Raw genomic sequence first — 18,074 nt, 5'->3', positions numbered from 1 at the left:
TGAACTAGAAACATTTTCAAAAAATATCTAGAAATTATAAAAAATAAAAAAATTATTCAAATATATTTTTATATGGAAATAGATAATGCAATTAAAAATCATAAAATCTGGTTTGATCTTGAAAATTCATAGAAAAATTATTTTGGCTCAAAATTATGAAACTTGTTTAGGATTTTTCTAAAATCATGCTCTATGTTATGGTGCCTAGGTTGAAATTGTTTGAATCTTGATGGACTCATTTTGGTGCTTATTTTCTAGTACTAGCTCTCATGTCTATTATAATTAGTCAATATTGATCATCAGAACTACATTGAAACTCCAGTGAAGCATCGTCACGACTGAAGTGGGCACTGGTTTCCTGCCCTACATAAATTTTCAAAGTATATGTATTAGCCTGCTTGGCTGCATGCACCCCTGCCACACACATGTCATGCATGCATGCACCCTTTGAAGTTTTACAAACTATTAAATCTAACTAAGTTTTTGTGCAATGAATTATGGAGCATAATGTAACATGCAAATCTAGATGGTAGCACATGGGTCATGATATTTGTACAGATAGGATCAAGGGACATGAACAAGATATTTGAAGCTAGGCACCATATAGAGCATGATTTTAGAAGAAAAAAAATCTAAAACTAGTTTCATAATTTTTCGAGCTAAAACTAATTTTCTAAGATTAAACCAAGTTTTGGGATTTTTAATTGTGTTTACACCAAAATTTTATAAGCTTACCTGGAGAGGAAAGAATCAGCTGATGATGTCAAAACATGAAAATCATATTTGCAAGCCGGCCACAGGTTCAGCTAGGCTAAATCATCTACAATGTATTGCCGGGTAGACAAAGGTTATTTAATATATCAAACAAATATTCGGCAAGGAGACACAGTCCGGTTTAATTAGTCTACTACAGAGATCTTACATGGACAAGTCGAAAAGAAGTATTATTGTCGACGTGGATGTTTATACGTGAGGAAAAGCAAGAAAGGAAAAAGTCGGTGGTTGCTTGCAAGCAAAAGAAGTTACATGCATGCAGGATCGGATAAGGAAGGGAGCAGACGTAAGGCAATTGCAAGGAGAATCTTTAATTTAATCTTGCGTGTAACTTATTTTCCAGATGGAGAAATCAAGAAATATACACAAATACGTACACGTGATTGTAATGTGTTTGTATAGGACTTCGTGGACATGGCTGTGGAGGATTAGGAATATTATATTCCGATTGCTTAACAAGCACTAGTAGAGAAACGACCTTTGATCTAGCTCGAAATTTGGCTTTAGTTTCAGTATTTTTCGTGTTCGGGACTAGAGAGACCTTTAGTCCCGGTTTGTAGCTTCAACCAGAACTAAAGGTCCCTGCCCAACAGTTACTGCGGCACGTTTTTGCTGCAGGGGACCTTTAGTCCCGGTTGGAGCTACCAACCGGAACTAAAGGTTAACTTTTACTCCCGGTTGGTCCCTCCAACCGGGAGTAAAAGTCTACTCTTGGCTGGAGGCTCCGTTCGAGACTAGAAAGGGACCTTTAGTCCCGGTTTCTGTCTTCAACCGGGACTAAAGGTCCCCTCCTATATAGCCCTTCTTCCTCCCTGAGCCCGAGCTACTTCAAGCTTAGTGTTCTTGCTTCATCGTCGGCCTCTCTTCTTCCTCATCGCCGGTAATAATAAGATTTCTTCAATTCCTCCATCGATTCTTCGGTTCTAAAGGTTACCAACTTTATACTCTCATGTTTTATCAGTAGCATATCTCATTTTGTGGACTAGATATATGTGGTTTTTTATGGTCGATTTTTTTATTTGTAAGCCATTTAAGCTCAAAATCACTTTAAAGTTTGTATATTTGGATGAAGGAAAGTTAAAGTAGTTATTCAAAACTAGTATTCAGCTTTCATTTCTAGCATGAATAGCACACTTCATGGTTTAGAGATATAGAGAATTTTAGAGTTTTTTTTAATTTTATTTGTTTATAAAATGAGAAATTTTATATTATATTAAAAATGAGTATAGAGAGTAGATGTCAACTACTTCTGGGTCCTCAGCCTCTCATCGGGTTCCAAAGCGACTGAGGCCAGACCTCTCTCTCATTGCATGTGGCAAGTGTGAGGAGAAGATTGTGATGGAGTACCGGGTGAGGAAGGAGTGTCCCAACAAGGGCCATATCTTCTACAAGTGTCCGGATCGCAATGTGAGTTATTTTGTCACATTTGATGATTATGGTTAATTTATACTTATTTTTATGATGATTGTGATTAAAGTTCTAATTTTTTGTTTTAATTTCAGTGGGATGGCACTAGATGTTCAGGCTGGTACTGGGAGGAAGAGTATGTTGAACACGTGCAAAACTCTCTTACACAGGCGGCTACGGCGGCTGATGAGGCAGTGATCCTGCGAAAGAAGCCCATAGATGTTGAACAAACACATGATCTGTCTGTTTTAGTTGGGATTGGTCGCGAAATCTTTATGCTGTTGAAGTGCATTTTAGCTTTAGTTTTTTTAGTGGTAGTTGGGATTGTCTGCATTGTAACGAGACTTTCATAAATTAATACCTTGTGTGGTGGCATGCATGTCGCATAATTAACTAATTATGTTCTAGGTTTTAATATGGTATGTATGTCATGTAATGCAGATGAGCCGGCATTGGATATACAATGCTGATCGCCGCTCCCAAGAGTTTATTGAGGGCGTGCATTCTTTCTTACGTGTGGCTGAGGCAAACAAACACGATGGTTTCATATGCTGCCCATGTGCCATATGTAAGAATTTGAAGGAATATGCTAGCTCAAGGAGTCTTCATTCATACTTGTTGAAGTCGGGTTTCATGCCAAGCTATATTTGTTGGACGAAGCACGGAGAAACCGGGGTTGTAATGGAAGAAGGTGAAGAAGAACAATGGGACGATGATGACATTATTGCTGAATATGGTGCCTTCAATGAGACTGCAATGGGGAAAGCTGAAGAAGAGGTAGTGGCAGAAGATGAGCCCGCTGATGATCTTAGTCAGGCCATTCGTGACGCACAAAGAGAATGCGAAAGTAAAAAGGAGAAGATCAAGTTCGAGCGTATGCTAGAAGATCACAAGAAATTGCTATACCCAACTTGTGATGCGAGACAGAAAAAGTTGGGTACCATACTAGAATTGCTGCAATGGAAGGCAAAGAATGGTGTATATGACAAGGGATTTGGGGAGTTACTGAAAATCCAAAAGAAGATACTTCTGAAGGATAATGAATTGTCTGTCACTATGTATAAAGCAAAATAGGTAGTCTGCCCTTTGGGATTAGAAATCCAGAAGATACATGCATGTCCTAATGACTGCATCCTCTACCGTGGCGAGGAGTATGAGAAGTTAGATGCATGCCCGGTATGTCATGCATTGCGGTATAAGATTAGGCGAGATGACCCTGGTGATGTTGAGGGCGAACGTCCCATGAAGAAAATCCCTGCCAAGATTATGTGGTATGCTCCTATAATACCACGCTTAAAACGTCTGTTCAGAAATAAAGACCATGCAAAGTTATTGCGATGGCACAAAGAAGACCATAAGGTAGACAATATTTGAGACACCCTACTGATGGGTCCCAGTGGAGAGCAATCGATAGAGAATTCTCGGAGTTTGCAAATGACGCAAGAAAGTTAAGGTTTGCTTTAAGTACGGATGGTATGAATCCTTTCGGGGAGCAGAGCAGTAGTCATAGCACTTGGCTTGTTACTCTATGTATCTACAACCTTCCTCCCTGGTTATGCATGAAGCGTAAGTTTATTATGATGATAGTGCTCATCCAAGGCCCAAGGCAACCTGGCAACGACATCGATGTGTACCTGAGGCCACTAGTTGAAGAACTTCTACTTTTGTGGAACATACCAGGTGTACGTGTGTGGGATGAGCACAAACAGGAGCACTTTGACCTGTGAGCATTGTTGTTCGTAACAATCAATGATTGGCCTGCTCTAAGTAATCTTTCAGGACAATCAAACAAGGGATATAATGCATGCACGCACTGTTTCGATGACATTAAAGGTATATTCTTGAAAAAATGTCAAAAGGTCGTGTACCTTGGCCATCATTGATTTCTTCCTGTGAATCACCCCCTAAGAAAGAAAGGCAAGCATTTTAAAGGTAAGGCAGACCACCAGACCAAGCCGGGCAACCGAACTGGTGAGGATGTACTCAATATGGTCAAAGATGTGAAATTAGTATTTGGAAAGGCACATGGCAGCGTACCTGTTCTGAACGATGCCAACGGTCACACACCCATGTGGAAGAAGACGTCTATATTTTGGGAGCTACCCTATTGGCAAGTCCTAGAGGTCCGTAGCGCGATTGACGTGATGCACCTGATGAAGAATCTTTGTGTGAACCTGTTAGGCTTCATGGGTGTGTATAGGAAGCCTAAGGACACACTTGAAGCACAACAGGACCTGTGATGTTTGAAAGAACGAGACAACCTATATCCAGAGAAGACAGATGATGGACGCCATTACTTAAGTACTGCTAGCTACACTCTTAGCAAAGAAGAGAAGAAAGCATGTTTGAATGCCTAGCAAGCATCAAGGTACCATCTGGATTCTCCTCAAATATAAAGGGTATAATAAATATGCCAGAGAAGAAATTCCTAAACTTAAAGTCCCATGACTGCCATGTGCTTATGATGCAATTGCTTCTAGTTGCATTAAGAGGAATTCTATCTCCAAATGTACGTCTAGCCACCGTAAAGCTATGTGCATTCCTCAATGCAATTTCTCATAAGGCAATCGATCCAATGGATCTAGCTAAACTATAGAATAATGTGGTTTAATGTCTTGTTAGCTTTAAGTTGGTGTTCCCTCCTTCCTTCTTTAATATCATGACACACCTCCTAGTTCACCTGGTCAAGGAGATTAGCATTCTCGGTCCTGTGTTCCTACACAACATGTTTCCTTTTGAGAGGTTCATGGGAGTTCTAAAGAAATATGTTCACAACCATGCTCGGCCAGAAGGAAGCATCGCCAAGGGCTATAGAACAGAGGAGGTCATTGAGTTTTGTGTTGACTTTATTCTCGACCTTGACCCGATTGGTGTTCCTGAATCGCGACACAAGGGGAGACTAAGTGGAAAGGGGACACTAGGGAAGAAAACATATATTGGTACGTAGGACAATTATTTTAATAAAGCACACTACACAGTTCTGCAAAACTCCTCCTTGGTGGATTCGTATATCGAGACACATAAAGAGTTACTCCGATCCGAGTTTCCAGGGAAGTCTGAAGCTTGGATTACGCGTCAGCACATAAAAACTTTTAACGACTGGTTGCGAAAAGAATGTCAGGGTGATGAGAGTATTGATGAGCAACTGTATTTGTTGGCTAGGCAGCCATCATGGCATATCCTCACATACAAAGGGTACGAGATAAATAGGAATACATTTTACACAGTAGCCCAAGATAAAAGGAGCACCAACCAAAACAGTGGTGTCCGCATAGATGCCACCGACCCTAATGGAAAAAAGCAAACATATTATGGCCACATAGAGGAGATATGTGAACTAAACTATGCACCTACTTTTAAGGTACCTTTGTTCAAGTGCTAATGGGTAAAGGTGACTGGAGGCGGGGTAGCAGTCGACAACCAATATGGAATGACAACCGTGGACCTCAACAATATTGGGTACAAAGACAAACCATTTGTCCTTGCCAAGGATGTGAATCAGGTGTTCTATATTAAGGACATGTCTACAAAACCGAAGAGAGGGAAAAACAACAACGACCCAATCAATGAGCCAAAGCGCCACATAGTTCTTTTAGGGAAAAGAAACATCGATGGAATTGAAGACAAGTCAGACATATCAGAAGATTATGAAAAGGATGACCGAATTCCACCCTTCACAGTGAACAAAGACCCAAGCATCCAGCTAAATGATGAGGACACTCTATGGTTACGGCGCGATCATAACCAAGGGATATACGTTAAGAAGAAGTTCACTACTGTGCCCGCTTGATATATATAGTGTATTCATATTTCTGTCGTGTATTCATATTTTCTACCATTTAAATGAATTTTCTGCTTAATGGTGGATTTCCTGTAGAGAATGTGTGATGAAAAAACAAATGATCAACGTCAATAAGATGTGAAAACTAATTTCCTATTGAAAAGCAATAGTTTTAATGATTTTAATTAAGTAGTACATTTTTGCATGGTGAAAATTATGATTATTATTTACACTATGTTAAATATTTATACAGTAAAACAAAAGAGTTTATGTTACAGATTTTTCTTATGTACAATAATGCAAAACCAGGTCCCAGAATTCTTTTTGTATTTTTTTTGCTAATATTTTATTTACTAGGCAATTAACAACTCTCTTCATATTTATATAAAAGAAATATATAAAAAAGGAAAAACTTCTATAAACTGGCGGGAAGACAAACTGCAGCCCACCTTTACTCCTGGGTGGACCAACCACCCGGGACTAAAGGTCAGACCTTTAGTCCCGGTTCTAACCATCACCCGGGACTAAAGAACCTTTAGTCCCGATTCTAACCATCACCTAGGACTACTAAAGATGGGCTGCGTTTTCGCGGCCCGCCAAAATCCCCTTTACTCCCGGGCCATGGCTACACCCAGGACTAAAGGTCAGACCTTTAGTCTCGGTTATAACCATCACCCGGAACTAAAGAACATTTAGTCCTAGTTCTAACAATCACCCAGGACTACAGGTCCCCCTTTATAAACCATGCCCTTCTCCCTTAGTTCTCTTCCTCTCTGTCTCCACCGCCTTCTTCTCCAACTGGATCCAGTAGCCGAAGCCTTCTTCTCTGTCGCCTCATCTTCTCCAACCGGATCCAGCAGCGCCGCCGCTCCCACCGGCCCCACGCGCACGGACGCTTCTTCTCTGGCCAGCCAGGGCATGCCTCGCGTCGTCCTTGTCCCTGGCCCACCTCACCCCCAAGCGGTTCAAGGTTCTTCGAGGTGTCTATCTCCTCCAATTCATCCCCTTCTTCATCCTCCTCTCTGTGCTATGTTTGAACTTTGAAGCCCTCGTTCTTGTGTTAGATCCACGAGACGCAGTCTTCTCTAAGATCCACAGCAGGCCACAACATCTCTATTACGGCACATCTTCTCTAGGTTTGGCCCGGTCTCCCTCTTCCTCTGCACTCTCTTGCTGCTGTATGGCCAACTCGTTGATCAGTGCTGTTGCTCAATGAATGTATCGCTTCGATTTGGTGCTAGCTAGTAGCCTTTGCAATTGGTGCATACTTCTGTTTATATGTTAGGCTCCTTGGTGCTAGAATATGGGCGACATACTTGCTGCTGTATGGCACTGGATACGTTACGACCGCCGCCTGCCCTGATTGTCCGTTGGTGGATTTGCTTTCATCGGAGTTGACACATCGTGGCGTGGCGTGGTCCACTACCCGCGCGCACCGCCACCGGGAGTCGGAGAAGGCAGGCGCCCACCGATGCGGGCTACCTAGGGCAGCTGGTGTCGAGTCGTGCCATGGCTGTGGGCCTCCATTGCGTCCTTCACTGCACGCTACGCGTGACTGCGTTCTGTTGGGATTCTGTACGCTGTCATCTCGGCTCCATCTTGTGTTTGTTGCATTTTTCGTTTCGACTTCACCACTCAACAGTCGCCAGTAACCGGTGTCGGCTCGACAATAACGCGATCATCCCACGCGGATGTTGTACCATGTGCCTTACACAATTCCCATCACCGTTGGATCACAAGTCCAAAGAGAGCAGCAGGGTTTTGCACATTTGAGAGAGGATGACAGGGGTCCAAGCTCTTCATCTCAGATGGTTTCTATAGCACTAAATATTCTATCATGTAAATAAAAAATCTATTAGAGCAACTCCAACAGCTTGGCTAAAATTAGTTGACAAATTCCATTATTTAGCCATTTTGTAAAATAGAAAACTTCTAAAAAAGAAGAGATCTACAACAGCTTTGTTTGATTATATATGGCCACAGTTATATATACAGAATATTACATGTCATAGTGATGGTTACCTTGTTTGCTACATGGCAAGTCTCAGTGCCAATATAAAAGCATTACGGAGTGCTAGCCTGCTAGGTAGTAATATTATACGATTAGTAGGATGTGGAGTCTAGGCTCTGTGAGATGCAGTGTACAAATGGATGGACAGCCATATTTACCATCGGCCAATAATGAAACAGATTATTACAGTTTTTTAGTAAAGTCTAAATCTCTAACATGTTTTTTGGCTGCAGGAGCTGGACCTCGCGTTTGACACCTTGGATGTGAGCCACCGCCGCCACCATATATAATCCATTTATGATGGATTAATTGTTCCAACCTTTTGTAATCGGATGGATGCGTGTGCTGAGCCCTCGTGTTGGCAATCGTGTAATGCGATTTTGCACTGAGCCATCAAGCTCAGTGGAGCACGAGCATGGCCTGGTGTCTCGTTGTTTCCTCCTTTTTACGTGGTAGCTTATGACGACGCCAGCCCCCAGATCCGAGATGTTCGATGATGTCCGTGATGTTGTAGTAGCAGGGCACATAGTTCTCGTACTCGGGCGGGCATACCTCTGCCTCCTTGGCGCGGACTAGTTAGAAAATTATAGAAAATCCGTACTAGTTGAACTTACAGACCGTGTTCATCTCGGCTAGCATGTTCTCTGCCGAGCGGTAACGGACGTCAAGGAGGAGCTTTGATTCTACAAGGGAGAGCGGCAATGGTCGTGGAAGACCGTATTCCCTTCCTTGTAGAATCAGAGCTCTTCCGTGGCCAAGTATAGTGCCGTCCGATGGAGAAATGCCTACCAAGATGATCACGTAAGCAAGGTCAACTAGTATGGATGATTATTTATTTAAACATGTTTTTGAGCTAGAATTTGATGGATATTTGATAGATATAGTTTTTATTTTTTATAGATATATCTAGTGGTGTAAAAGCTAGATAGCTGCCCCAAGAGACAACATGGATGAATAAATGATGGATATTATCAACACCGGAACTCAATTGGCCGATGGTGACCAGCAGGATGTAGATGACGTGAGTCAATACCTGGCTCTTGAAGATAACCAAGAAAATATTGTGCAAGAAAACACTGGCGAGGTATATATATTTATATATATATTTGAATATTATATATATATATATTTGAATATCTATCATCTATTATGTGTACACATGATATTTATTTATTCTTTTTCATACGTAGCCCTCTGGATCGACGACCACAATGGCGAAAAGAAAAAATATTCGAGGCCCGAAAAAACCATTGGAGGGGCGCTACATAATATCGGAATTCAATATTGAGACAGGCGAACCACTTAGTCCACATGCAAGAAAAATCGTGCAACACTGTGGGTGCCTTGTAAAGGATAGACTTTCGATCAGTGTCCGTGGATGGAAGCAAAAGATCAACGAGCCTCATGTTAGTTTTGTCTCTAATCTTGATAAGAATTTAATTTGGAATGATATCCTTCAACATTTCACGTTGCAAGCGGATGATTATGATGCTATCAACGATGATGAATTGAAGGAACTAGTTTGAAAGTGGGCTATGAAGAAGATGGCCACACAATTTCAGACTTGAAAGAAATCCCTATACACGAAATACGTTAAGAAGAACCTAACGCCCAATTTCAATACTAGTGGCCCGCTCGCGAAGTTGAGGCCCTACTGGAATAATTTTGTACAGTACAAGACATCGGAAGAGGGTGAAGAACGGGTGAGAAGGAACCAAGAGAATGTCCGATAGAAGGTATACCACCATGGCATGGGATCAGGTGGCTACGCGACTGCCATTCCCAAGTGGGAAAAAATGGAAGCGGATATTCTTACCAACGGTATCACACCAGAATCACTCAATTGGCCCAAACGCGCGAAGAATTGGTTTTTCGCTCATGGGGGAAGACTGGACCTAGAGACCGGGAAGCTGGTTCATGGCCCAAAACTCGAAAGAGCAACACAAAGATTTTCTTATGCTAAGAAGCATCCGAAGAAGAGAATCAAGATGAAGAAACCAAAGCCAATTGAAGAACCGGAGAAGCCTGTCAAGAAGAAGAATAAAAAGAGATGGCGTAAGAAGAAAGATCCGTCCTCAACATTGTCATCGCCTGATCCTAACAAGGCCTCCGAGGTGGAACAAGAGGAAACACCCCGCTCAAGGCAGAATAACCTTAAGCTTGAGAGCATCTAAAAGGTAAGTCTTTTATCCTTCACACAATTATTGCATTTTAGTAGTTGCATCTCATATTTAAATTTCCCAATAAATTTGCCTTGCACTCCATGTTTAATTAGTTGCATATAGTTACTCTATGTTAATAAACAAAGTTCTTTAGTAGCTATGCATGATATGATAGAGTTTGCATTTAAAAAAAACCAAAAAATAAAATAGAGTAGTAGTAGTAGTAATAAATAAAAGTAAGTTTAGATATTTATGCATCATTCTAGTAGTATTAGTTAATCAATAAAGAAAAAATCAAAGAGCCACCAGAAGATAAATCCAACCTCCGCAAAAGGTAAGCTTGGGGGAGATGTCTCTCCCCGCCTAGGTATGAAAAATCTTGAACCTTCTCTTTACATTCGTGTTTATCTTATAATGTCAATATCAGTAGAATGTAGAAATAGAGAGATGAATACCTTGAAACTTTGCCTTAAATAAACTTTGCTCTAAATAAAATGATGATGATAAGTTCTTTTGAAAATGATGAATGGTTAGCTCTGTGATACTTTGCAAAAGCTTGTTATATAACCTGATACTTCTTAAGTCTTGAGCATGATAATTTAGAGTTCATCTTTAGTTGAAAGCTTTTGTGGGTTGCAAATGCTAGAACCAAGTATAAGTTCTTGTGAGATATGTTGTGGTAAGGACTAGAGTAAATCTTTGAACCTATCTGAGAAATGGATAAGACAACCTTGAGTTTTGTTTTGCAAAATGCTAAAACTATCTTGCTAGAAGTTTCTCAATGGTGATAAATTCCTACCAGAGCCAAATACTTGTTCACCCTGATATGATAAAGCCACTATAAAAGCTGCTTGTTTGTTTTGAGCTTTTTCAAGCCTTGTTGATCTGAGTAGAGAAACTTGTTATGTTTTTTGATCAAGATGACAGACACCCACCTACTTATGCCATTCTGATACGAACCTGTACCTTCCCCTTGGTCGATCGGAGATTGTATGTGTGCGGGGTGGCCGGATGCAGGGCACGGCGGTGGGGCGCCGTGATCGCGAGGGAAGGAGAAGAACAGGTAGCGGCTAGGTGAAAGCTCTAGTTTGGTTTTGGTGAATTGATGAAACCCTAAGTGCTAACCTAGTTTATCAAGTGATCATGACATAGGTAGCACACTTCAAGTAGAAGAAGCTAATGAAGATCATAGCATGACAATGGTGATGGCATGGCGATGATCAAGGGCTTAAACTTGAAGAGAAGAAAGAGAAAAACAAAAAGCTCAAGGCAAAGGTATAAACCATAGGAGCTATTTTGTTTTGGTGATCAAGACACTTAGAGAGTGTGATCACATTTAGGTTTGATAGCCGTACTATTAAGAGGGGTGAAACACATATCGGAATACGGTTATCAAAGTGCCACTAGATGCTCTAACTCATTGCATATGCATTTAGGATCTAGTGGAGTGCTAACACCCTTGAAAATATTTGTGAAAATATGCTAACACATGTGCACAAGGTGTTTGTAGGGTTGAGATGGGTTCGGTGCTTTTGGAAAAATGAAATGTCTATTTTCTATTGCGCCGGATGCAAAATTCTTGGTGGTTGGCACATTGGAGCAAGGGTGAAGAAGTTAGAGTTGAAATGGGTTGGTCGAAATGATGCTGGCGTCGGTCTACTGACCGGACGCTGGGTCACTCAGCGACCGGACGCTGAAAGGCTACGTCCGGTCGAGCTGTCAGACGGCACAGTAGGTAGGGTTGAGCACCGGACGCTGGTCTGCGTCCGGTCAAGGTGGACCGGACGCGTCCGGTCGAAAAAACATGCCTCGGGGAGCTTACTGGAAACGACCTGACGCTGGGGCTTCAGCGTCCGGTCAGTTTTGACCGGAGCGTCCGGTCAGCTTCGTAGCCGTTGGAATCTGACGAACTGTGTTTGAAGCTGGTGACGCGTGGCGTCCATCGGGCGACCGGACGCTGAGGGCCAGCGTCCGGTCAGTTTGACCGGAGCGTTCGGTCAGAGCGCGTTTTGCCCAGTGAAGGGGTATAACGGCTCTATTTGATGGGGGCTCTATTTATAGCCCCATGGCCGGCTCAAGGGTAATCTTTGGCCATTTTCATTGACATAGCAACCTTGTGAGCTAAGCCAAAGCCCTCCCACTCATCTACATCATTGATTCATCATCATAGTGAGATTGGGAGTGATCCAAGTGCATTGCTTGAGTGATTGCATCTAGAGGCACTTAGTGATCGTGTTTCGCTGCGGATTTCGCTTGTTACTCTTGGTGGTTGCCGCCACCTAGACGGCTTGGAGCAGCGAGGATCATCGAGCGGAGGTGGTGATTGTCTCCGGCTCCGATCGTGGTGATTGTGAGGGGTTCTTGACCTTTCTCCGACGGAGCGCCAAAAGGTACTCTAGTGGATTGCTCGTGGCTTGTGTGATCCTCATCTTGTGTTGGTTGTGCGGCACCCTATTGAGGGTTTGGCGTGTGAAGCCAATTAGTGCGTGAACCTCCAAGTGAGTGAATCGCCACAACGAGGACTAGCTTGCCGGCAAGCAAGTGAACCTCGGTAAAAAATCATTGTCTTCATCATTGATTCCGAGGTGATTGGTCTTCATTGTTATTCATCTTTGTGATTGATTGGTTCTTCATCTACACGGCGGTATAACTATCCTAACCACTCTCTTTACTTTACCGCAAACTAGTTGACAAGCTCTTTAGTGTAGCTAGTTGTGAGAGCTTGCTTGCTTGGTTGGTATGGCTCTTTAGTTAGTCTTTGAGAGCACACTAACATAGGATAGTGTCTTTGCTATTGTGTGAATAGACACTATCTAAACTAGAATTGTGGTAGGTGGCTTGCATTTTAAGTAGGCTAGTGCAACACTCGCTTTGCCTCATAATTGTCTAACCATTTGGTTAAGTGTTGTTGTAGAAATTTTTATTAGGCTATTCACCCCCCCCCCTCTAGCCATTAGGACCTTTCACTAGGGCAACTCCCGGCTCCCAAAGGAAGCCGAGTAAGTATATTACTCTTGCTTAATTATCCAAGTGTCTCACAATTGATATTTATAGCTAATGGAAATAATAGAAATAATACTATGGGCCTTTAGGCCCCCTAACCCATCCGGCTGCTATCAGCCATTAGCCACTAATGGGCCGGCGCCTTTGATACTGGACGCCGGTCATAACATCTCTCCCCGCATCGACAAACAGCTCGTCCTCGAGCTGTACATCGGGGTAGAGGGCTTTGAAGTCATCGAGAGCTTCCCATGTCGCAGCAGTAGTCGGAAGGCCGTGCCACTTGACCAACAGCTTCCAATGGCCACGGCGCAGCTCCGCGCGCACGACCTACTCCGGGGCCGGTAGCAGACGCCCCTCGGAAATGGGTGGCACCACCGCCGGCGTCGCTGGAGGATCACCCCGCCACTGCTTGAGCAGCCCGACATGGAAGACATCATGGAGGTGTGCAGTCTCGGGCAGCTGTAGACGATAGGCCACACGCCCAATGCGTTCCAGTACGCGGAACGGGCCAGCATAGCGAGGACGAAGCTTGCCCTTGGCGGGTGTCGCGAGCGTGTGGGTGGGACGGTGAAGAAGTCGAAGCAGCACCCAATCGCCCACAGCGAAGTCCACAGCCCGGTGGTGCTCGTCGTAACGCTCCTTGGTGTGTTGTTGCGCCTGGAGGAGGTGCTCCCGGACCTCGACCAGAAACGCGTCGCGGTCCCGGAGCATGGCGTTCGCGTCCTCCGTCTCAGCCGCCCCCTCCTGGTGGGGCAACAGGGAAGGCGGTGGGCGGCCGTAGACAATCTCGAACGGAGTCGCACGAAGCGCCGTGTGGTACGACGTGTTGTAGCAGTACTCCGCCCATGGTAGCCAGTCGACCCATGAGCGCGGCCTGTCACCGGTCGCACAGCGCAAGTACATGGCGATCACTTTGTTGACGATCTTAGACTGGCCGTCCGTCTGAGGATGAAAGGCCGTGCTGAGCCGCTGCTGCACCCCTGCAAGGCGAAACAAATCCCTCCACAAGTGGCTGGTGAAGACCGGATCGCGGTCGCTGACGATGGAAGTGGGGAAGCCATGAAGCCGCACGATCCCGTCGAAGAAGGCGCGAGCCACCGACGCGGCCGTGTAAGGGTGGCTGAGGGCGATGAAGTGCGCATACTTGGAGAAGCGATCCACCACCGTTAGAATCACAGATTTACCATGGACCTTGGGAAGGGCGTCGATGAAATCCATGGAGATGTCGGCCCACACTTGGGACGGCACATCCAAGGGCTGCAGGAGACCGGCCGGTTGTGTCGTGGGCATTTTGTTGCGCTGACACACACCACACGTGCGGACGTAGTCGTGTACAAGCTTGCGGTCGCCAGGGATGTAGAAATCACTGCGCAGACGCACGAGGGTCTTCTGGACGCCCTCATGGCCCGTGGTATGCGCCAAGGTCACCACCTGATGGCGCAAATCCTGCAGGTCAGGAACATAGACACGTTTGCCATGAAGGAGGAAGCCGTCCGCGGTGGTCCAGGGCGCCTCCAGCGTCCCTGCGTCCTGCTGCTGCAAGAGGCCGCGTGCCACTGGGTTCTCCCGGGTGGCTGCCCTGATGTCATCGTAGATGGCGAAGGACGGCCCAGACAAGGGAAATGCTGCCACAGCGTCCTCGTCGCGGTGGGACAGTGCATCCGCCATCGAGTTGAGTCGTCCGGGGCGGTATTCCACCGCGAAGTCGAATCCGAGCAGCTTGCTAACCCACTGATGTTGCAGAAGAGTGGAAAGCCGTTGGTCGAGCAGGAACTTCAAACTGTAGTGGTCGGTGCGGACGAGGAAGCGGCATCCCCACAAGTACGGCCACCAGTGCCGGACCGCCTGCACCAGTTCGATGAGCTCGCGCTCGTAGGCCACGAGCTTGACATGGCGCACGACGAAGGGTCTGCTGAAGAACGCCAGGGGGCTCGACCCCTGGTGGAGGACGGCGCCGAAGCCTGCACCTGAGGCGTCACAGTCGACGACGAACTCGCGAGTGAAATCCGGCATCTACAAAACAGGGGCGGATGACAAGGCCCTCTTGAGGGCGTCGAAGGCCTCCGCTGCCTCCGGCGTCCAGGCGAACGCCTCCTTGCGTAGGAGACGAGTGAGTGGAGCAGCGATGGAGCCGAAGTCATGGATGAACTTGCGGTAGTAGCCTGCAAGCCCGAGGAAGCCTCGGACACCCCGGGGTGAACGCGGCGTCGGCCACGAGGAGACCGCAGCCACCTTGTCGCTGTCCATAGCGACGCCATCGGCGGAGATGATGTGCCCGAGGTAGTTGATGGAGAGCGTCCCAAAGGAGCACTTTGACCTCTTTAGGTAGAGGCCGTGAGCCTTCAAGGCGGAGAAGACGAGGCCGACGTGCTGGAGGTGCTCGGACCATGAAGAGCTGTAGATCAAGATGTCATCGAAGAAGACCAGCATGAACCTGCGAAGAAATGGCCGGAGGACGTCGTTCATCAGGGCTTGGAAGGTTGCCGGGGCGTTGGACAGCCCAAACGGCATCACCAAGAACTCAAAGTGGCCGTGGTGGGTGCGGAAAGCGGTCTTCTCGATGTCCGCCGGGTGCATGCGCACTTGGTGATAGCCCGAGCGGAGGTCAAGCTTGGTGAAGAAGCGTGCCCCGCGTAGCTCGTCGAGGAGCTCATCGACCACTGGGATCGGGAACTTGTCCTTGGCCGTCTTATCGTTGAGTGCGCGGTAGTCGATGCAGAACCGCCACGACCCGTCCGACTTCTTGACGAGCAGCATAGGGGCGGAGAATGGTGACGAGCTCGGCCGAATGATGCCCTGCTCCAACATGGCGGCGCATTGCCGCTCTAGCTCATCCTTCTGGAGCTGCGGGTACCGGTAGGGCCGCACCGCCACTGGCGCGGTCCCCGGTAGGAGGTGGATGTGGTGGTCGTAGGTGCGCCAGGGCGGAAGACCACACGGCTCGTCGAAGATGGCCCCGTGTTGCTGCAGGAGCTGATCCAACAGTGGCCGCTGCTGGTCAGGCGTGGTCGTGGCCAGGTGCTGCTGGTGTGTCGAAGCACCCGGGGCGCCCATGCACTGCCACATGACGCGCTGGTCGCCGCGCTGGAAGGAGACGGTGAGGCCCTCGAAGTCCCACAGGAGAGGCCCCAAAGCTCCCAGGAAGTCGACGCCGAGGATGAAGTCGAAGCAGCCGAGGGTGAGCCCCACACACGTGACGGGGAAGGACTCACCACCGATGAGGATGGGCAGATCACGGGCGATCCCCTCGCACGACAAACGCTCCCCATTCGCGACAGTGACACGGAGGTTGTTGCCGCCATGCGGAACAATCCCCAGGCGGCGCATGACCGTAATCTGGAGGAAGGTGTGTGTGGAGCCGGTGTCTAGCAGGGCGAGGAGACGTTCCCCGTTGATGGTGACGGGCAGCAGCATGGTGTGGTAGGTGCGGATCCTTGCAAGAGCGTACACGGAGACCACCAGAGCATTAGCAGTAGCCCCATTTGGTGGTGCCGTGGGGTCCTCGGCAGCGGCGTCCGTGGCGGCCTCTGCCTCGGTGAAGGCGTCGTCGTCGATGTAGTCGGAGGACTCCAGGTAGAAGACACGCGGGCAGATGTGGCCGCGCACATACTGCTCATCGCAGTTGTAGCAAAGCCCCTGGCGACGGCGCTCGAGCATCTCTGTCGGTGTCAAGCGACGGAAGGTGCGGGCGGGTGTAGCGGGGCCGGTCGGGGTCGGCGCAGTAGGAGCGGGCGCACCGGCTGGAGTCCCTCCCCCAGTGGTTGAGCGAGCCGAAGGAGTCTGCCGCTGGGGAGGGCGAGTGCCACGCTGTGCTGGTGCCGCGAGGGCCGTGGCCTTGCGTTCGAAAGTGCGCGCCAGGTACATGGCCATCTGGAGGTCACCGGGTTCGTGCATCTCCACGTCCACGCGGAGGTGATCAGGCAGGCCGCTCACGAAGAGTTCCGCTTTCTGGTGGGTGGAGATGTCCCGGGCGTGAGCCAAGACCGCTTGAAAACGGCCTGCGAACTCGTCTACCGTGGAGTGGAAGGGCAGCCGGCCCAGCTCTGCCAGGCGAGTGCCACGAATGGGCGGTCCGAAGCGAAGGCGACACAAGTCCTTGAACCGATCCCATGGCGGCTGGCCCTCGTCCTGCTCGAGGGCATAGTACCACGTCTGGGCGTCGCCCGTGAGGTGATAGGACGCCATCCAGGTGCGCTGCGATGCCGGCGTGAGTTGGCCGCGGAAGAATTGCTCACAGTGCGTGAGCCAGTTCAGCGGATCAACGGAGCCATCGTACGTCGTGAACTCGATCTTGTGGAACTTGGGCGACCCATTGCCCTGCGCTGATTCCAGGGCACCCCCCCGTAGCCGGGTGCGTGGTAGGATGGAGGCGATGGTGCCACGCTACTGCCAGGGAGGAGGAGGTCGGCCGTGGCGCCGTAGAGGGTTCCCGACACCGTCGGTGCGCCATGATCGGGCACATGTGACCGGGGGGGCACCGACGTGTAGATTGGCCCGGATGAGTTCAGCGCCCATGGCGGAATCTGGGACGGCGACGGTGGAAAACAGAGCTGATGGATCAGAACGGACGACGAAGTAGGCGATGGCGCCGTCGAGAGCCCTGCGTCGGAGGGCCTCCCGTAGGGGTAGGAGGCCGGCTGCGCGTGCTGAAGGGCGACCGACGGGGACGGCGGAGGCAGGAGCGGCTGATGCGGCGACGCGCCGTACTGCAGCTGTGGTGCGCCATACTGTGGCGGTGAGGTGTTGAAGAGCTGGAGCATGGTGTTCATCGTCAGTCGCAGCTCGGCCAAACCATGGCTGAGGTCGACGATCGCGTCTGTCGTCTGTTCGAGCGTGAAGACGGCGCGCGGCCCCCTTGGCGCGCCCTGTGCCAGCGGCTGCGAGGAGGTCGGCACCAGGGCCAACGTTGATGCGGCTGCCTGGGGCAGGACGCCGG

This window comes from Miscanthus floridulus, chromosome 6 (assembly GCF_019320115.1).
Source record: "Miscanthus floridulus cultivar M001 chromosome 6, ASM1932011v1, whole genome shotgun sequence".
Classification (NCBI taxonomy): domain Eukaryota; kingdom Viridiplantae; phylum Streptophyta; class Magnoliopsida; order Poales; family Poaceae; genus Miscanthus; species Miscanthus floridulus.
Note: the sequence above shows the minus strand (reverse complement) of the source record.